The sequence below is a fragment of the Myiozetetes cayanensis genome, unplaced genomic scaffold (genome assembly GCF_022539395.1).
Source record: "Myiozetetes cayanensis isolate MyiCay16 unplaced genomic scaffold, myiCay2020 scf1, whole genome shotgun sequence".
NCBI lineage: Eukaryota > Metazoa > Chordata > Aves > Passeriformes > Tyrannidae > Myiozetetes > Myiozetetes cayanensis.
Window position 1 is genome coordinate 35,792,311 of NW_026086604.1, and position 22,486 is coordinate 35,814,796.

The 22,486-nt window shown below is 44.0% G+C and overlaps 1 protein-coding gene across 1 annotated transcript in view; it reads right to left on the reverse strand.

The window, feature by feature from the left end:
• The window catches only part of CHD7 (chromodomain helicase DNA binding protein 7), a 129,625-nt gene extending 108,942 nt beyond the window's left edge, over window positions 1-20,683 (reverse strand). The window contains 2 exon segments of the mRNA XM_050328930.1: window positions 18,192-18,295; window positions 20,436-20,683. The gene's annotated coding sequence lies outside the window, so the exon portion shown is untranslated.
• Between the last annotated feature and the right edge of the window lie 1,803 nt (window positions 20,684-22,486).

Consider the following 22,486-nt stretch of genomic DNA (forward strand, 5'->3'; position numbering starts at 1 on the left):
GATGCTTCTCCAACCATTTAGAAGCCACTTTAAAGGGATACCAACAGTGATATGACTGAATTGCAATATTATTCCTGGAGAAAAATAAATTATCAGTGGCTTTATCACTTGGCATCGCTACATAGATGGTCTTTTACCTAAAGTTACATACAGTGGATTGGCTCAGTCTATCAAGTGCAGTGATCATCAACTAAATCATAATTATATTCAACAAATATTATAAGAAAATTAAAATTTATAGACTGGCAGAAATCTGATTCCCAAGTTTACAGCAAATATCTATAGCATAGGCTGTATTTATTATAGACCGGAGAGAGAGGTTTGATCTGCTAAAGTGTTATTAGTTCTCTAGTAGGAAATATCGATTTTAAGGGTCATAAATGAAGAATAACCTGTAATTAATATACAAAAATTAGTGCAAGAGGGCAAGGGTTTTTTTGGTAATTTTTCAGCTTTACCTCACATAAGTCACTTTGCTGGGGTCAGTTAGCTAGTCAGCAAAAAATGAAATAAACTCATGGATATAGGGAAAGTAAATGCCATTCTGGAGAAAAGGTTTCTCCCCTTGGCTATGCCAAATCTCTTGAACGAACAAACTGAACTTCTAAAAGAGTGATTTCTGGCTCTGTAACCCGAGCCTCATTTTCACAACTTCACAAAGCTCACATCTATGACTAACTCCAAATGTTCAATCTCTAAGCTAAAGACAGTTTTATTTGAAGGAATACCAGAGGCTGGGATCTATCAGGTTTCAAAACCAGAACTTGACTTAGCTGCTGACTCAAGACATATTTCAAGATAACAGAAGCATATTTCAAGACACCATTTTTAACCTTCTACTGTTGAAAATACCTGTATCTTAAAACAGAAGCCTCAGTATGAAATCAGTTTAATTCCAGTGAATGACATTTCATGTTACAGAAACCTTGACTTGGACTAAAATATATGACTTTAAATTTTTTCATGTCAAAAAAAACCCACAAAAACCCCACCCAAATGAAAAAAAAAACCAAACCCAACAAATGATCTTTCCTTCACAGATCACTTTTATGGGTGCTGTTAATTAGAAGAACTAAGTTACTAATTGCACAAAGATTTTAAAGGGAAATCACAAGACACGAGAGAACCTAATATAAAGTTTGGAGTTTTTAAACACAGAAAATGACAGTTGTGCATGTATTTAAACATATTATGGATTCCATTAGTAAATGCACAGCAATTTTGTAATCACACAGGATAAAGATGGTCCATGACCAGAAGAATACCTGGATGCAATCAGGCTTCTCACAAGACAGAATATGGCAAGAGAATTCAGATCTCACAATTTTTAGAAAAGGCTAGAGATGATGTATGGGACTTCAGTCTATAAAAATGCAGTGTTTGTAGCATTGGTGCCAACAGTGTTACCAATTCTAAACATGCTTCCATTTAAACACAGATCTTGTATTTTTACTTCCAAGCCAGATGATTAAGACTGTCTTAAATTATGTCCCCATACTCTGAAACTATCCAGACCCTTCACCTTAGGACCCCAACTTGCTTACCAACTCAAATGGGCAATATTGGTTTGTTCCTTTTTTTTTCTCCTTGCAGTTACATGCTTTCTAGAAGTTACTCCAAGAATGAAGCTTCTCTGTATTACAGTTAAATCCACCTGAATAGTAACCTGCCTGGGTTATTATTCTTCTCTGCCAGCTTAAAATATGTAACTGGTAGTTTGACCATTTCTTTTCTAGACATATATGAGTAAAATGAGAAGAGAGGAAAGAAAAATCATCATTCCTCACTATGCAAAAACAGTGCTTAAACAGAAAAAAAAAATTAATTCCTTCTGCTTATCCTTATATATCTCATTAATAAGAAAATTAAGTCAAGTGATGGGAAAATGTCTGAGGATTCAGATCAGTAATCATATGGGGAGGAAGGAAAGGAGGCATCAGAACCATGGTGGGTTAGTCCATCTTTATGATCATTTTAAAGTACTTTCCACACAAAATTTCCTAGAGTTTGCTATTGTAGTTAAACTTCAAGGTAGACCAGAAGGAACAAGTATGTATCCAAGCCTTTGAAAAGGCAAGGAAAAGTGGCAACTTACTGTCAAAAAGAGTCAGTGTTGATTTTATTCTACAACAAAGCCTACATTGTGACTCTGTTCTGCTAATGCATTAACTGCTTCACGAATCACAGAATCATAGAATGGATTGGGTTGGAAGGGACCTTAAAGATCATCTACTTCCAGTCCTCTAAAACAAAGCACATGATTTAACCTCATACCACATATCGTCTTTAATAATAAAATTAAGATAATACTAAAAAGACCATTAAATTATTAACACTAAATTAATTTGAAAAATTTATTTGGTCAGCAGAAAGGTTGCCTTTTAAAGGACACGAAAAGATATTGCCTTATTGCTGGTGCATGAGGGGAACAAAAGTGGTATATGCCTTTGACAAGGATCACAGAAACAGGTGCAGATACCTATATATAATCCATAGCTTTGTTCATGCTACTAGATTAAGACCTACTCCCCTCTCTCAATGCCACTTTCAAAATCCCATGTGTGGGGGGCATAAGGGACAAGGAGAGAGAAAACAACAGCATTGCAGCACCTTGTTCTGCTTATCAGCTATTCATAGACCATGACAAAATCCCCAACTACCTTCATGCCATTTTTTTCATATCAAATTTGCTAGTTACATTTTTCAGCAAGCCTATAAGCAATGTATTCTAATAAATCAGCCTATAAAAGCACCTATTCCATTTAAACCTCAGCATTAAATGACTGATAGCTTGTGATCTTCCAGTAGTAGAGATACGTTCTACTAATGCACAACTACACAGCTTTTAGACAAATGGTAGAATCTCCCTCCATTCTTCATCAAAGTTACTTAGGAGGAGAAGTTCAAAATGCATTCGTTAGGGAAGAGATACAAAAACTGGCAAGAGCACCCTTTCATTTAACACCTAAAAGACTTTACCCTCTCAGAACACACTGCTTTTGATTGTGTCTAGGTTGGACTAGTTTCAACTCTTGTTACTTTAAATTCTGTGACCAACCTTTACTTTGCAAACAGAAACCCACTCCTTCACTTTCTTCTAGGTGCTTTGCCAGTAATTAGATGAACTAAGAAGTGACCACATCCTAAAATTCCTTTAAGTTCTTTCTTAAGCCAAAAACCTATACTTCCCTATAGTTCCTTTCCCTGTTACCCTCAACAAATTTACCTGTAAGCCCACTGACTGCAATTTAACTTGTATTTTAATCAGAAAACAAAACAATTTATGAGTTTATCTTGAACACAATGGCATGCTGTCTAGCAGCTGTAGTAGGATTCATGAAAAGTTGTAGTAGGATTCATGAAAAAGTTTAAAAATTAACAGATTTGCAGACTTACAACTTTCCAAGTCATTCTCAGCTAAGCAAAGGAACATAAATCTCAAAAAAAAAAAAAAAAAAGTACGAAGTGGTTATTATTTGTGTAAAAGTTTTTCTAAATATGGTATTCACACATCTATACATGAAGACATGAATAAACTCTTACTGTTCCACCCCTGCTTCAAGCACCAAAGGTTTTTATACAGAGTGGTACTGTAGCATGTCACATACTATGATAAAACAGAGAGACCTCAGTATTAAACAATTAAATAATATATTACAGTACAGTTTTTCACACAGAGAACCAAGAAAAAGAAAAGCAGAAGTTATGGCTCCCATGATAACTACAGCTTGATTGTAATACTGTTTTATACTGTATATTTGAACAAATGCATCAATTTACAATTGATGGGGAATTATAACTGAAGGACACAGTCATATACTTTGTCTCACTCCAAAATAAATCAGTGGCATTCAAAATAAATTTCCATTCCACTTGTACAAGTTGGTAAGGTGACTGGTTTTCTGTCAAGAAGAAATCACAGTATAAAAGCATATAAATCCTATTTATCAAACAATTTACATGAAGTTACAGTGAAGCACAGAGGGCAACGCTGCAACATTTTAACCAGATCATGGACTATTTAACCATGTATCAAATTATATTACATTCAGATTTGTTCATGTCAGATTTGACTTAACTACATCATGACTCACGGCTACTGCTAATGAAATCCATTAAATATATTTAAACTTAGCATTCCTAAAAAAGTAACAAGCAACAAAAACTCATTGTTGGAGTGCTTACTCTCAGGCTATCAGTAAGAACGTTTTTCAAGAAGTGAATAAATCTGACAAAAAGAACTAGCGAGGAAAATTGCAAACAAAAGATATGTTCCTAAATGAGCAAAGTCATAAAAGGTCCACTCACAAATGCCAGGTATATGAAGAGAATCCACTGGACTAACATATGACCAAGATATGAAAAAAGTACTCCAAGAAAATAAAAAATTAAAGTTTTCTGCATCTACTGTCATTGGAGAAGCTAAGGGAAGCTTTCTTCTTGGTCACATAAATCCTCAGAGGTAGTTTTGGTCAAACCAAAGCAAACAGTAGCAAGTTACCAATGTTAGATGGCCTTCACCAAGAGTTCTGAAGAGCTGAAGGATGAAATAGCCTATCTGTCCACTATGCTGCATAATTATCTAGGGGTCAAACACTACTTGCATGTCAATGGAGCGTCAGTTTTGAAAGGTGGTCACACCTTTAGCCTGCCAAGAACTACAGACCAACAAGTCCAAGGTCTCAGCAGGCCAAATAAGCAGAAGATACAGGCAACATGGGCACGTAGCTAAGTACAGGTTACAGAAGTGACACCTCTGCTTTCCCACAGAAAACTCCTGTCTTACCAATTCAGGAGATTTCATTCAAGCAATTGGTAAGTGGTCAAAGTTTGAGCTAACCTGGATGACCAAAACGCATGCCAGCTGCTGAACAAAGATCCTCCAGCAATAGCTCCTAAGGAAACTAAGCTACAACAGCAAAAAAGGGAAGGCCTTCACATGGATAAAAGTAACCAGTTCAAAACAGGAAAAAAACACTAGAAAATATCACCCAACTCTTTTCTAGACCTGCACCAACAGCACGCACATAAAAGATTTAGAAACAGATGGTGAAGCTTGAAGTGAGTTTGCTGATAATATTAACAAGTTCATTTTGCTAAAACTTGAAATCCACTGTGCAGGAAGCAGCATCATACCCAGTGAAGGTGTAATAAAGTGCAGATGAGATTTAGCATAGGTAAACAGAAGGCAACACACCTGAGAAAATATAATCTGACTGTTTTACATACATTTTACTAAGCTCTCACATGACCATCATCAATAGATTTGGGATTCAGAATACTAGGCATATTTAAGAAAAAAAGAGAAGGAAAAAAAAACCCCACAGAATTGTATAAGATGGGATACGCAAGTCTGTGAGGTACCTCTGTCTTGCTACAGTGCTAGTATTTGCTCTGCTTACCTCCACTTCTAAATTAAAATTGACTGCCCAGAGAGGGCATTTGAAGACCCTTCAAAATCTCCAGCCTCAAGAAGGGACAACCAGGGAGAGAATAAAACAGCCTATGAAATCAGGAGCGGCATGGAACAGGTAAGTAGTGAACCATTGTTCTCTTCTAACAAGGAAACTAGAGAACATCAAACAAAACTAGCAGGTGGTAGGTTGAAAATAAAACAAACAAAAGGAAGCAGTTCTTCATACAATGTGTACTTAAGCTGCAGAAATCATTGCCATGGTCTCAATGGAAGCCAAGAGTTTACACAGACCAAGAGAAGACTAGATGAATTCATGCAAGAAAAATTCATTAAGCATTACCTATCACTTTTTCTCAGACAATTCTGAGCTGCAGAGTTGTGGAGGCTCAGGGGCCTGCTCTGTTTCTGGATAGCCTCCACCTTGGTCACTGTGAAACAAGATTTTGGATGAGACAGACCTCTGGTACTAAAAAAGTAAGATGATATTCACAATATGGTTTTAATAGCTCTTGACAACTATGCTACTTCAATAATACACAATTTCCAGTGTATCATTTTACCCTCCTTTCATGAAGACACTGTATTTCAGTCTATGTTAACCAACACTTCAAGAATACAAGTGAGATTACAACACTCCTAGAGGACCACAGACAAGGACACCCAAAACTGTATCAGAGCCTGCTGAAATTCTACCATTCCTGTATAAAAGATTACCCAATTTCAACAATAAAAAATTCAGACAAGAGTTTATTATCTGGTTTTAACTCCTTAAAGAGTGGGGAAAAAAAGGCAACAAAAACACCAACAGTACTATATACTGCAGCACAAGCAGTACTTCTTTGCATGCTACTCAGCACCTGCAGTGGTTAAGTTCACTTTTAATAACTCAAAAAAGTGGATTTTTAATAACTCAAAACAAAGTTGTGTTATACATTGACATTTTGGGAATACTGAACTTGTACTAAAAGCTTTCATTAAAGTTTGAAGGAAAAATACTTAAAAACAACACTAAGTGGTGAAAAAATTAAAATATTCATACTTTTGATTTAAACAGCAGATGTAAAAGATAGTATCAGCTCAAAGCACTGGCCCGAAGCTTTATTACTGTTATAAAAAGGTACTTAAAATAACTACAACATATTTAGGTTAAGCACTTAAAGGAATTACTGGAAGACCGAATTCAATCCTCGGCTCCAATCCACAAGTCATTGTGCAACGCCTTAACTGCTGAAAACAAACCCTCTCTATCACCCATAAAGTGGGGACCATGCCCATCTCCTATATTAGGGGTACAAATTTTTCCCTTGACAAATACAGAAGGCAGGGTGATTGCTGTTGTAAGCATCTCCCAGCCCTGCTTCCTCCAACCCAAGAAAGGTGCTGCTGCCATTGTATGCCAAGCACAGCCCAAGCTTGGAGGTAGCAGCATATTCCCAGTGCAGAGCAGGCCTTCTAGTAAACCTCTGTCAGAGAGAAAGCAGCACAAGCCAGTGGTTTGTTTTCAAGGACTCAAAACAATTAAACTTTTCATAGGTACAGTAAAACTCACCATAACCCCCCAGATCACACCCAACAAAGAAATTACATACCCTTGCTTGGAAACATGCAGTTCTCAAAGAGACTGTTTGGCTGTAGTTTAGTTTAGTCAGGTTAAATACTTGACTTGAGATGGAAAAATAATCTGACAGAAGATGAGAGTCAGAATGGCTAATAACCTAGCACAGAATACAAAGTATCTTCTCTGAACTCTTTCTACTCCCAAACCTAAGCCAAACATATAATTGCAGACTATTTGGCAGAGTTTGTTCAGGAAGCTGTATGGGACAAGGGGGAAGCTTATAGTCTCTAAACTCAATACAAAAAATACAATTGTTTAGAATTTACTCCTGAGAAAAATATTTAAAGGAAAAAGATGTACATTCTGAAAAATCACAGTGTATTCAGACACAGACTCTAAACACACTTAAAACAGACTTTTTTTTTTTAAGTGCTAGATGTCAGATCAACTCCCCTTTTAAGGAGGACACTTATCTACTTCACAAGAGCAGTAGCAAGGCAAAATTAACACTTGGTAAAGGAACCAAGATCATCTGATGAGTGCTGCTAGATAATTAGCAACTATTACACATCCCAATATGGTGGACCAAAAAATACCTCACTGTGAACCTGGTACACCAGTTTGGCGTAGCACTTAGGATCCTGGTTTTCAAGCACCTGCTCAGGTCACTAGCCTTGAAGAAAAACCATCCGAACACTTGGAGGTGCCTAAATTAAACAGATATTTTGCCTTCTATCACTTCCACGTGCAACTGAGACAAGAAGCATCAAATTTACTCACTGGAAACGAATGTACCTTTTCTTGCGGTACAGTGGAACTATGTGTCAAAAATCCTCCAGCCCTTTCACAGCAAGTCTTGTCCATAGGCCAGCAACAGTAACCATCCCAAAGTGGGAAAATACCCTTCCTGCTCCTATTCTAAACACCTTTTTTTTTTTTTTTGAAGCAACACTTAAGTTCCGCTTAAGCCCTTCCTGTAGCAATGCCCACCACACCAGACACCTCCAAATTTAATCCACTGGAATAAGCAGCCTTTAAATTAAGGTGTTATAAGGTCATATAGCAAGCAAGATGATCGGATTAAAGAGGAAGTGGAGTTAAGTTAATACGGAGTCACTATTTTAAGTTCTGTATTCAAGACAACAGCATGATAGCTGTTCAAGTGCAATCCAGTCTTCAAGCAGGATGGCAAAGAACTTCTCTATTTAAAGAAAAAGTTTTATTTCTTTTCTAAATCTGAACACGAAATGCTGGACAACAGCTCACCAGACAGACAAGATCTGGTCCCAGAGACAGATGTTTTACAGCTGTGCTTTGGGCTTCCTAAAGCCCATTAGAGCTAGCACATACAATTCCTAATGTAAACAAGCTGCTTTTAGTAACTACAATATTCATTCTGAACACACACAGTGCTAGTCAGGGCCACCACTCCTCAGAATTTTCACCAAAAGCAGCTTACAACGTCCTTAAGATAGAATTTTATAAGTTCCCTATCCTGCTGCTCCCACCATCCCCTGTAGCTCCTGAAAGGGAATTTTTTAGATGTAAAACCCAAAGAAGGGAATCTAGATGATGCACTACATGGAAGTTTGGGTTTTTTATTACTATGACAAGTGTTTACTTTCCATTAAGGCACATAGAATTTCCCAAATCTTGAGAAAAACAGGAAGGAAAGCATGAGCTTCCACTCTTCCACTTGCTAAGAAGCCCCTTTCTGTCACACTGCAGGCAATTTACACAAATAACTTGACAAAATAGCCAAGGCTCTTCAGAAAGCGAGCAGCTTCTCATGCCACGTTCCTGGTATGCTGAAAGAGTCACCTCAAGCTGGCAGGTGGATTGAGTACAAGCTGCAGTCAAAATTCCTGATTTTTTGTAAGGTGGTCATTCCCCTACTGAGCTACACATTATCAACTGCCCATTTTTCTCCCTGGAGAGTAGCAAGAGACAGTACTACAGGAGTGACTTGCAATGTACTTTTTTCACCAATTTTAACAAGTAGGAGTGCATTCATTTTGCTATCAGAAAGCTTTAGACTCTGACAGAAAGTAACAGTCTCAGCCACCTACTATGACCAAGCTCTCATTCCATCTCAAACCAGCATGAATAATGTAAATACTTGGAATAAAACTCTGAATAAGGGAATTCACGGAATTACTGACTGATGAAACTTAATGACATTGAAACAACACTGACTTGATAAAATTCGAGGCATACAAATTGACTCAGAAGCTTGATAAACCTAACAGAGAACTTCAAAGTTGCCAAAAAAAGAAAAAAAACCACAAAACACTTGTGAATAAATTGTTTCAAAGATTAAGTATACTTCACATTTGAAATAGCAGACAAGATATTTATATATTAGTAAATCTTTAAGGCTTTTGTTCTCCTACCTGAAGAAGAAAACTGATTTCTGGGCAGTAGCTACTAATTCTAACAAATTGTTTATAGCACGCAATCCATAGCACCACCAGAAAAAACAAATTTTAATATCAATTTGAACTCAGGCCAGCACATTTTTCTTTTGGTGTCCTTTGCTTCACAGATGATTACTCCATTTCTCTTTCTCCCATGAAGGTTCCCAGGCAACTGATCCAATCCACTTGCTCACTGCCACCAAAATGAAAAGATGAAAAGCACTTGCTGCTCTCCAAGCCAGCAGCCCCCCTCGTCCTTAGTACCAGCTCTGGTGTTCATCAGATCCTTTTATGAGCCAGTTTGATTCATTACAACAGCAAAATGCTCTCCATTTTACAGAGTTATTTTTCTGCCATTTTGGTAAACTAAAGTAGCTCACAGAAGGACCTGACAAGCACTGCTGCCAAAAGAAAGTAGCAGAGCCACGTGGTTGTGAGGAAGGGTACAGGGGGACAAAGGCAGAGAGGAGACTTCTCCTTTCACAACAAGGTCTGGTTAAATTAGCTCACTGCATTTCTCAAACCGTACCCTGACTTACAAACGATTAGATGGACCATAAGATGACATTCAACAGCTTCCAGCTATCTTTGGAGCTACAAAAACCTTATTGTACAAGAATACATGGCAGTATGTATTCTTCCACAGATGTAAGTATTACACTCCATCCGAAGGAAAAAAAAGTTCTTACAAATGTAGTATCAAGATAAGGTTAACAATTGGTAGAAGGTAAAGAAAGCTTGGCATACTTCATCCTAGTTTTATGTTGGTTTTGTTTGTTGGTGGTTTGTTGTTTGTTTGTTTGTTTGTTTTTTTTTAAAGCCTTGGGAACATGACTAGCAGTCTCAATAAGCAAGATGGAGAAAAAAAGTGTTTCTAATAAGCAAAATACTGCAACTTTGCCTTTTCTTCTGAAGTAGTCAACGGTTTTCAAAGTGAAGTTATTAAGGGATGGCTGACATGCCTAAGAGAAAGAACCTGGATGGAGACAGCTGAGCTAAGAGGTGCTGTAGATACCTAGTTGCCAGGTTTTCTGCCCAGAGATTTCTCTTCATGGGTCAATCTGCCTCCTTACGTGATGGACTGCTTGCTGTGGATGTGCCATTTCACTACAGAAGCAAGAAGTCAACATGTAACAAATGTATCACTCCCACGGCCACACTGAATCAATGACAGCAGCACATGGGACAGCTCAGCTGTTGGGAGTCCTTACTTTGCTATTCTAAGTTCATTGCCTATCTGGAGGTACCTCGAAACAGCTCCTCTCAATATGCACTGGAAAGAAAAAGCACCCTGCCCCAAAACACCTCCATCATCACACCTCAAATCAGAGAAAGGGTTTTCAGCCTTCCTGACCCTACCAGCATCCTACCAAAAATCTTAATGTTGGGCAGCCACAGAGAACACCACCAATCTCCATGTGTCAGAGAGACAGAGGCACACAAAGGAAGACAGCAGCAGATTCCAGAAGCCCCACCAGGGGATGAGATCAGGCACACAGCCTGCATCCCAGCTGACACTAATATCCACCTCCAAGAGCCTCTCCTATCCAGTTCCTCACACAGCAAAAATTCGCATTGCCCAACCAGCCCCACACTGCACAGTCCAGTTGTGCCACTGGTCATGCGACAATCTCAGCAGAGAAATCACACATGAACCACTGACAAGCCAAAGGTCATCCATCCTTCATCCAGAGAGGCAGGCAGAAAGTCAGGCATTCTGGTTTCTTTTCTTTTAAGAGAAGAGGTAGGGAAAGAGTAAGAAGAGAAACATATGAAGGAGATTAATTTGTGCTAGGGAAATTTCTTATCAGAAGAGCAATAGAAGCAATTCCTTTCACCTGCCATCTTTTCTGTAGACAAGGTTTTCAGTTCTAACCCCCCGAAATTAAGTAGTCACAGTTTGGGCAAGGGGTAGCCAGGGCATCTGAGGCATTAACTTTCTTCCTTGAGAACTCGCCATTCAAGAACTCAGTCACCTTAACCACAGCATTTCCCTAATTCTAGCCGTGGTAAGTGAAAAGTCACACAAACAACCCCCCCTTCCATTTTTCTTTTTTCAGTGCAACATCTTGACTTCTAAGACTACAACAATTATCGCACCCAAGCAGCAAAACATGTTCCTGTTCTAGCAGTGCCTGCAAGAAGCTAATTCTTCCAACAGCCATGCCATTTCCATGAAATAACCCTTTCCTTCTGCATGGCTGCCAGAAGGTTCAAATTCTGTTTAACACACAAAAGTACATTCACTAAAAGTCACTTCTGTGAGGGAAGGCAGCATGGGCTGGGGAATACTGCAGAACTGAAGAAAAGGAGAAATGCAGGTGAAACTGAGGTGGTTTTTTTTCAGTAACCTCTGTGAAGGTTACAATAGAATTAAAGAACCACTTATAAGTGCCTCCACTTACTTCTGTACAAAAAAAAAAAAAAAAAACAAAACACACACACCTAAAATGACAATGTACCTTTGCAGAGATCAAGACAGAAAGAAGAGGGAAGTGAAGCTAAAGCCTGCTTATTCACTTCCTTACCTATGAAAGAATGATGATTAAAGTAAGGATAAGTGAGGCTGTACCCCACTTACAGAGCCAAGTGAATGCAAAGCACAGCAGACATCTTGCAGCAGTACTGATAAATAAACTGAATTACTTAGCAGGTCTCTCCCAGACTTACAACCTGAGGCAGTCCAGAAACCCCTATTTAACTCACTTTCTGAATGATTCCTTCCTAAATCAAGAGAGATATTAAACTGCTCACTATAAACTCTCAGTTTAATTCTTCATGGTTAAAGCAACTTGAGGCAAGAATTACACTTACTTAGAGTCTCCTCATCAGAGTTTAAAGGAATCTCTGAACTCACATAGGCAATGGCTACTATGCCAGAGGGCCTTCCTTTAAGCCATACTCACACAACTACACCAACTCTGTGAAGCCTGCCTGATCTTCCCAGAAACTAGGATCATAGTCCCCATACCTCTCAAACCAAGAATTGGAGATGATGACCTGTCTGCTTTTTTGCCCTGCAATAAATCACCAAATGCAACAAGCAGCTACTCCACTCCAAAAGCAGTTCAAACCAGAGCACGTTCTCAAAAAGCCACAGGACTTGCCTAAATATATGCCAGACAGTTGAGACAAACAAACAAACAAACAAAAAAAAAAAAAAAAAAAATCACATTCTTAGATCTTATTTCAAACCACTAACTGAAGTTACGGTTGTTTAGGTATTTCTTACTCTCCATGAGCAAACAATGCACATTCAAATATAGAACTTTAAGCAGCAAGATACTTGTTTTCTGGACTTCAGATAAGCTCTCCTGTCCAGGAAGAGGTAAGATTGTGAAAACATTTGTTATACCCTAAATGACTAATTAAGATGCATCTTTGAAATTTACCAGTCTCTCACCTACGTGCAGTTTTATCTCAGCCTTATCAGAGTGATTTTTGAACATCTGTTAGCCTCAACATTACCCTCCTTTCCTCAATCCTCCTCTTACCGCAGTCGTATCACCTTTTTGGATAGAAACGCAGTCGTATCACCTTTTTGGCTGCTGATCTCCAAACTGAAGAAATACTAAACTGCTACTCTCTCCAGTACAGACTGCCACACACCTTCCTGCAAGATACTTCACCAAGCAGCATTTCAGCTTTGGACTTCAATCTCAACAGCTATATTGATGGATCCCCTTTGAAGCAAAGAATGTTTTCTTGTAAGTTGTCATCAACTCAGACTTCCCACTTACTAGCTCTCCCAAGTTAATACCAAGGACTTGAACTGAGTTTCTCAGTTTCTGTCATGTAAGAGTTTGTTTCACATTTCTCCCAGAAAAGCACTACCTAAATGCTTTTTATGAAGACTTTCTCCTCGTTTTGTCCTATTACTGATGTCTAAACTTCTAAAATCTCAGCTTTCAGTTCAGTTTTAGTTAATTTTCCCCTGAATTCTCTCTCAAAGAATAACCAGTATTCTTTCGCACCTAAAGACTACCCATTTAACAAATCCTGTTTACCCTGTAAATAAATCCACAGGCTTCCTTTTTTACGGTTGAGGACAAAAGTGTCCTTATTAAAATCTTCCTTGGACTTGCTCCATGTTCTGATCTGCTTTACCACTGGTCACATAGTTGTTGGTTTCCAAAGCTTCCCTATTCCTTTCAGAAATACCACAATCCCCCCAGGAGCTCCTCCTCATACCCCAGATTTCTGTTTGGCAAGGGATAGCCCACAGTGGCTGTGCCCATTTCAAAGTTCTCATGGGATTAGACCCTCTCCACTCACAACTGCTCGGTGTACAGAGCAAGAGAAACCATTACAGACCATTACAGCTCTGTGTCTTAACTGTTAAAAGATGGGATAAGGTCACTTTCATGAAAACAAAACCTGAAACAAGAGGTCTTTCCTATTCAAGGGGTCGCAAAGAACCTTTGGAAAGCTCTAGGCAGGTTGCAGTGGCCCTCTGCTCTGGTTCTCCACTGCCGACCGTCTCCTTGCCAGGACAGCATCCAGTCTAACGTGAGACTTCATTAGGCTTTGGTGCAGCCAGCCAGCCAGCTTTTCCCACATCAACAAAAGCATCCTCCATGCTTTGGGTAGAAAGCAGCATTATTAGGAGTCGAAACGCATGTTTATTTTGTAACATATCCTAATTATCTAGGGCTGGCAAGAAAACACAACTCTACTAAGCAAACAGAGAGCAATATGAATTGGAAAGAAGATTAAAAACTCAACAGGAAAGGCACAATCTACAGAGGAAAAAATATCTATAGGAAAGGCGGGGGGGGGGCAGGCAGGAAAGAGAAATAAAAGGTTTAGTTTTTAGAGCAGGACTGGCTTTGCTGCACAAAAGGAATCATATTTTGTACATCTGATGTACACTTCCACAAAATGTTTTAAGAAGCAATGCCTATTTTGTAGACCGCAATTGAAATAAACTGTGGGGTGGTCAGTTTCTTTCAAAAATCACTAAGAAAAAATTTTAAAGACAGATACCTGTCGAAATTCTAGCAGTAAACAGAAAGCTCAACTGAACAGCTTAAAAAGTGGTTCAAAGACATGAAAATAAAGTGCTCCCAAAACTATTCAGCATTGAATTCTCCACATGCCAGCTAATCACAGGCAGGTAAGCTGCTGCGCTGCTCATATTTAAATGAGACCTGAACAGAATAACCTCTAGAACCAGGGCCATATGTTGAATTTAATCTTCCCCTCAGAACCATTAGGAAGAAGGCAAACATTTTGGCTGCAATGACTTTTTCCAGACAATTGATTCCCAAAGTTATTTATTCCCCACCATTCCCCTCAAGGCCCTCTAGTCACAGCAATTGTCTATGTCAGAGGAAGGTTGGCCTCAGCTCCCACCAAAGCCAAGCAAAACCACACCCAAAATAGCTATATAGGTCATTACAAAGCAAAGCAAGCCCTACATCATGCCAGCAAGGGCTTCTGGTTAGTTCCCATGTGCCAATAAGCTTTCAAAATAACGTGTCACAATGCTCTTCTAATACAGTAGCTTATTTGATAATTAGCACTTTTATTGAACTACAACTTTTAAAAGAAAATGCTTAAGTTATATCTCTGCTTTCCTTCCCCTCCCCCCCCCCTCCTTTTTAAGGAGAATGCATGTAACATAACCACAGCAAAGTTTAGAAACCGCTCCTGAGCGGCATCCAGAGAACCCAACTGGCAGCAGGAAGATCCTTAGCTTTGGTTTGGCTTCTTCGAGGTGCATGTTTACATCTTTGAAAAGTCACAATGTTGGAAGCTAAGAGCTAATCAGCTTTTGTATACTTAAGAATACCCTTAAGAGCTTTGTTGTCATATTCGGGCTCTTGGAGTATGTTCTTTAGGTCATAGCCTCCTTTTTATTTTTTGCATCGTGCCTTCCAACCAAGGAGTTTTCCATGGAAGAATTTTAGTGTACAACTACAACGTGGTATTTCCATGACTGCTGATCTTGGGTAAGACACGAAACACTGCAAGTTACAGTTTGATTCTGCAGGCGGAAAAGTCAGGAGAAAAACTCTTCCATCGTGTTTCAGTATCTTGTCAGAACCCTAATAAAAACACAGGATGTTTCTGCATAATACACCTCATTCCCTCCTCTGAAAGAGTTGTAAAAAATAAATTGTAGTTGGAGTTTTGCTTTGCCTTTTTATCACTGCTACAACACAGACAATATTTGAGACTTTCTTCCATTAAAATCCAGTCGTTTGTATTTGTACAAACAAGCTATTCACGTAAACACAAATTATGAGAAACGATGGATTTGATGTCTGTCTTAATGATGAAGCTAAATTGATGCAGTAAATTAATACAATAACTTTTCTGTTGGAAAAGTGAAATCTAAAGCCTCACCTACACACAAAAGACTCATTTGTCAGACAGACAGTTTAATTATTTACTAAAATTTGCAGTTTTCTCATGTATACAGGGAACATTAAAGTAACATAAAAGTATCACCCGTGTTACTTATGGGCATCAGTTAACCAGCTCATAAATCTGAGCAGTTAGTGATTTGTTCACAGCAAATACATAAGGGTTTGGAAGCCAGGATTTAAAGGGACTGGGGGAAGGAAGACTCACACACACCTCTTGTCACACGCTTGCCTGTACCCTTGCTAGCCACAAAAATTTCTCTGAATAACAGCAGATTCACAAGAGCAAGTAATGACCATCAGGTTCTTAAGGCTCTCCCTCTGAAAATTAATGTAAAAATGAGTGGGAAATAAAGGATAAAGGTAAGGCGCAGGATTCAAGGAAACACACGTTTATTTCCATCCTCTTTCTTTCTGGTTACTTTTTCCTCCTCCTCCCACCTTAACAACCTTTACCTATCACGCCATACGCTACAAACAAAATAAAACCCCAAACAGCCACCTGTTATAGGATGCCATGGACACGGCAAACCACAGAGCCTCAACACCACACTTCAGCAGTCTTGGAAAACCTCAGAAGTCCCTATCACTGAGGCCTTCCACCTTTTACAGAAAATCCCACCTGGGCTGGCTTTGTTTCTGAAGGTTTTGCTGGATCCTTATGCTGCAGGTTCTCCTCTAGTGAAGGGCCTAGACATATCCTGCCTGCACAGCCACCGTCCATGGGGCACAGACCTGCCAGGGCAGCACAGGCCTGCCAACCCCAACACCCACCCACCTGTGCCAAGCCCAGACCAAGCAGCACATCCCCTTCTTCAGTACACTGCTTGCAGCTTCACCATCGGCCTGTTTCACCTTGACTTGCAAATAACTCATTTTACATCTTATAAAAGTCCTAATATTATTTCAGCGTTAACGGGAAATGTGGTGAACATTCATCAAAAGCTTTTCAGTTCAAAACAGCAAATAACTTGTGTGAAGAGAAACTACACTCAGGTTAACTGACCCCTCTACACGGACCGGGAAGCCTTTACAGTGTTCTTCTGACCCAACGCTTCAGGTTTCTACATTAACCAAATTAAAAAAAAATTAAAAATTGTCATAACTCAAATCTCCCACCACTGTACAGAGTTTTGATTGCAGTAGAGAGTATTCTGCTACACCTCATTTCTACTGATATTCCTTAGATCTGTTATTTTCCTAAAACGACGGCGTGATCCTTGCCTATGATCAAAACTTTCCTTCATTACCGAAGACGCAATAGAATCATTTGGAGTTTCAAATATGAGGGTTTTTTCCACTGTTTAAATAATCTAGCTGGGATTTACAAGTAATAACAGAAATATCATTACATTGTTAAATATTTAGTAAGATATTTGGTCAAATACAATTATCCAATTAGTATCAGTGAATCACTAATTCAGTTAAACATGCAATCACAAGCATTTAATGCTCTTTTAAGAGCCTGTGCGACAGCTTTAATAATGATCTTTATAAATTTCTTACTAAAAAAAAAAAAAAGAAGTTCAACGGAGACTGAAAATAAGCATTTCAGGTTAACAGAAAGGCAAGACAAGGGGATGTGTGAATCTATGGCATTTTCCAGTGCTTTAGTGGGGGAAATTTTGTTTTGTAAAACTGTTTCTAACTTCAAATGATGTCTCTGAGCAAAAACAATCACTTTTTCCAAGCAGTTGTGGTTTTATCCTAGAGGAAAATTGCACATTATCAAAAGGATCTCCGCGAAACCCTGAGAACATTTACAACACCAAACAAGAAGAAACAAGCAACACTCCCTGCTTTTAGTAGCTGGAGACAGGAAAAATATATGGAATGTAATTGTTCTAATCACCTGTTACAAACCTCAGAAACAAATGGTTAATATTCCCCCGGACTGCATCTTATTTTAAAAGGCATTACTAGAATTTTTGCGCTGTTGTTATAAATGCAGCCCTCTTGGAAGGAGCTCTCTCTAACTATCCCCTTACCGTTAAGTTTGTCAGCAACCCGGACGTCTAAAATGTGGTTTATGCTGAGCAATGCAATTTTTTCTTTTTTTTTCTTTTTTTAATGAGGAAAAAAAAGAAGTGTTGGAAACTTTCACGATAGAAACTAGAGAGCATCGAAGTTCCTCTCTTAGCAGCGCCCAGCAATGGAGAGGAGAGTGTTCTGCAAACGTGCCCCAAGCATCCAGCTACATTTAGCTTTCAGCCTTTTTATTATCATTGTCAATGAATGGGCCCCAGTCAAATTAAAGCTGCCATTTTAGGTTAAAGACTAGAGAGCCTCTGTTGTGCAACAGCGAGACAAAAACACTCCAAGCGACAGATGCAGCACTCTCATTGGAAAACGATGGATTTCAACTTTTACAAAAAAAAAAAAAAATTACGGATCATGCTTTTTAATATGAATTATATATTGATACTCACACATTACCGCAAACTAACGGGATTTATAATTGGGATAAATCAGCTACCCGTGCTGCTAAGGTCATAGTCATTAAGATTTTTTTGCCGTCGTTAGAATGGATGATCTGTGAGGAAATGAACAGAAACATTTTTTGTTCAACTTGCTTGTTTGCACCTCCACTAGTCCCGTATACCACGAGAAAAGAAAAAAAGGAAAAGAGATTAAAAAAAAAAAAAAAAAAAAGGCTAACACATTATCCCGAAAGCCATCTTCCAGGATAAACACAGCCCGCGATCTGCTTTGATGAGAGTAAAAATCGAGACTAACATCGACACAGAAACAAACTTATCGCACCGAGGTTATTCTGATATTCCCGCAGCCAAACACCCGCGGAAGGAAGCCCCAGTGGCTGGGAAAATAAAAAAAAAAAAAAGGGGGGGGGGGGGGGGAGAAGAAAAGAGAGAGAGAGAGAAAAAAAAGAACATAAAAAAGCTTCTTGAAAATTAAAAAATCGCCCTTTTCTGCAGTGGGGAGGCACGCTGAGCCCCTTCCCAAACGAAAACAAAGGCAGAAAGTGGGTAAGTGCGGGAGAGTTGCGCGGCGCCGCGCGGCCCCGCAGCGGACGGGGAGCTCCCGGGCATCCATCGCTACTTTCCTTTTGTCCATTGTCTGTTTAAAAAACAACTACTTTAAACCCGGGCGTGAGCGGGGTGTCGGGGGGAGCCGGGGAAACCGGCTCCTTTTCCAGCCCGTGCCCCACGGCCACCCCTTCTCCCGGCACCCCGACCCGCCCCCCCCACGGACACCCACCCGCGAAGGCCGGCACGGGGCGCGCCCGGAGGGGCTCCCCCGGCGTGGGAGCGCGTCCCCTGATTTAGCGCTACCGGGATAAATGAAGGCAACGTAATGATGGCTGCTCATTGCCTGCAGCGCCTTCTCCCTGAGACTCACTAACAACCCTGCCCCCCTCCCCCCGCCACCGCTCTCTCTCACACACACACCCGCGCACACGCACAGGCGCTGCCCGCTCCCCGCCGCCCCGCACGCAGCGCCCGCCGCCGGCCCCGCTCCGCTCCGCTCCCCCCGCATCCCGCGGACCGAGCGCGGCCGCCCCCCACCCCGCCCCGCGCCCTGACCGCTCTGGCCTCAAACCACCTTTTTCCGCTCACCCTCAAAATGGCCCGGAACGGGGCGGGGGGGAGCGCGGCGAGGGGAGCGCCCTGGCCCCGACCCCATGTGCGCGGTGAGGGCGGCAGCGCCTCCCGCCCGCCCCGGCCCCGCGCCGCGCCGGCGGAGCGAAGGTGCCCGGCGGGGTGAAGCCCCTATTATGCGACGTCCGCCGGCACCGCTCCGGCTGCCTCGGGTAGCGCTCTCCCTTCCCGTCCCCTCCCTCCTTCCCCCGCTCCCCTTTCTTCTCCGGCCGCCGGGGAGCGCCGGCCGCCCCCTGCCCCCTCCCGGTGCCGCCGGGGCAGGACGATCCCCCCGCCGCGCGCACCGGCGGCCGGAGCGGCACCTCGTGCTCCCGCCTCCCTCCTCCTCCTCCTCCTCCCTCCCCGCCCGCCTTCCTGCCGCCCGCCGCCACCCACCGCCCGGCCTCCGCTGGGGGTGCCCCCGCTGCGGCCCGGCCCCGGCCCCGGCGACCCATGTGCCGGCGCGGAGCGAGGAGCGGGGCGGTGCCGGGCCGAGCCGGGCCGGGCCGTGCGCGGCAGGGAAGCGCCCTCACTTTGTTAGCGCTTGTTGTGCCGCCGCGGCCGCCGGGAGCCGTCAGCGTGGTCAGCGGGGGAAGCGCTCCCGCGGCCATCCCGGCCGGAGCTGGGCCCCGCCGCCCCCGCCGCGTAGTTTCGCTCAACTTTTCCCGGATTTTTAGTCACCCTCCAAACTTGCGGAGGGGAGCGGGGGGGAGCAGGGGGGAGAAGAAGGGAAGGGGAAGGGGCGCCGGCGCTCTGCTTCCCCAGTGCCCTCCCCTCCCCCGAGGCGAGGCAGGCTGCCGGCCGGCCGCAGCACAACAAAAAGCCATTTACACCCGGGGAAGTGCCCCGCTGAGACACCCCACACACACCTCTGCCCTGCCTCGCCCGGAGCCGCGGCAGGGCTCAGCATCCCCAACCCCCCCACTCGGACCGCCGCCGGCAGCGAGCACCCCCATGCCGCTCCGCTCCGCTCCGCCAGGGACAGAGACCTGCCGCGGGTCTCCTGCTCCATGGCCGGCGCCCGCTCGCCCAGCCTCCCTCCCTCCGCGCCCAGCGAGGTGCGGGGTCACTCACCGGACCGGTACGTGGCCGTCGGGGACCGGTGTCCCCCGCTCGCTCCCTCGCTGCCCTCCGCCGAAGGGCCGGGGAGGAGGAGGGGACACGCTCCGGAGTTGGTGCCGCCGGCCGGGGGGGCGAGGTGGGGTGCGGGTCTCGCACACACGCACACAACACACACGCACGGAGTTGCTCGCTCGCACCGGGGCTGGGCTAAGAGGGGAGGAGGGGGATCCCTGACCGGGGCGGGCGGGCGAAGGAGGTGGGAAGGGAGGAGGGAGAGGCAGGTCAGCGCGGTCTCGGGTAGTTTCGGGGTCTCCGCCGGTTCCGCTTCGCCCTTGTGTAATTTCACTCGATCTCAAGTTTAATCCGATAGTTCCCGAGCGAGCGAGCGCGCCCGCCGGAGCCGAGCCGAGCGCGACACCAGCCGTGCCAGGCGGCTGCCGCCCCTGCGCCCCGCCCGCCCCCGCCGCCTCCCTCCCTCCCTCCTTCCCTCCCTCCTCCCTCCCTCCGCCGCCACAAGGCGCGCCCCCGACACCGCCCCCTCCCCGGGGGCGAGCGCCGCCGCGCGCCCCGCCCCCGCGACGTCACAGCCCCGCCCGGCATAATTTATGCAACGAGGAGAGAAGCGGGGGGGAAAGGGAAAAAGAAGGGGGGGGAGGAAAGAAAAAAAGAAAAAGAAAAAGGAACCCCCCTGCGCCCCGGGCGGAGGAGGGGCGGGGGTCACTAACCTGCCTGCGCCCGGCCCGGCAGCGCCCCGCCGGGGCTCCCTCCTGCCCGCCCGCCGAGGCAGCGCTGCCGCGGGGCACGGCGGGGCACGGCGGGGCACGGCGTCTTCCGTGCGCTCCCCGCTCCGCTCCGCTCCGCCCGCCGCTCACCGGGGCGAGGGGGAGCTGCTCCGCTCCGCTCCGCTCCGCGGGGTCAGCTCCGCGCCCGCCCGCCCTGCCGCGTCCTGTCCCGGGAAACTCCCGGTGAAGCCCGGGGTGTGTGTTGTGTGTGAGGTGTCACTGTGTCACTGCCGCGCTTCAAACTTCCCAACCGCGGCGGCGAAACGAAACCGAGAGGCGCTCCGGGAGGCTGCCCGGCCCCCCGCGGCCCGCCCCGGCCCCTGCCCTTGCCCCTTCCCCTGACGCTGCCCCCGGCCGGGCAGCGGGCACCGCGCCCCCGCCCGCCCACGCCCTCATCCCGGCCACCGGGGCGGGGCGGGGCCGGGCGGGGGTAGGATTGCCCGACACCGCGGTTTAGGGTGGACTTTGTCCCGACCGGGTCGGGTTTTCAAAGGGAAGCGGCCATTAAGCGCTGCCCGCCCGCGGCAGCGCCCCCGTCCCGGCGGGGCCGCGCTCCCCCGGCTCCGCACCGGCACCGGCGCTGCCGCGTCTGTAAGCGATGCGTTCGAATTCGTGATACAAATCGAAACAAACTCATTCCACAAGCAAATGAGACAAATCCCACCCCAAAGTGATTACCAGTAGCGCGCTTAGCGGTGCTCCCCGCATCGCTCTGGAAACTAAATAAGCGTCTTAAAAGTATAAAGAGATTAAAGCGTAAACCCAGTGTAAAGATACTAGGCATTACAGGAATTTTCAGCGAGTCATTTGACGAGATAACTTTTTACCATCATTGTTTGTAGCAGGTTGGAGAAGGAAAAACAAAGTCATGTGCTCCCGAGCAGGGAGACACCCGCCCCCTCCAGCTCCTGCCACTCCTTTTAGGGGGCTGTTTGCTTCACCCACATTCATACCTCTTCCGTGGGAAAGACAGAAGCCTTCTTCATACGATCTCACACAGCTTTTCCTCAACACTCTTTTAACACAGTCAGTAAGCTGGGAGCCGGACATGGACAACGTGGATGTCAAAAGGTTTTCTGGCTTCTTGGATCATTGGTTCCCTCAGTCCAGGTGTCTGTGTCAATTCCGCAGCCATGGGGGCCACTACAGCTGCAAAAATATTTCAGGCTTCTCCAGAGGAAGTATGACACTCTTCCACATCGTGTCATTTGTGTCTGGCCTACTCAGTCTCTCTTGGGTTTAGGGGAAAGCACCTTTTGGGAGAAGGGACGGTTTGCGGTT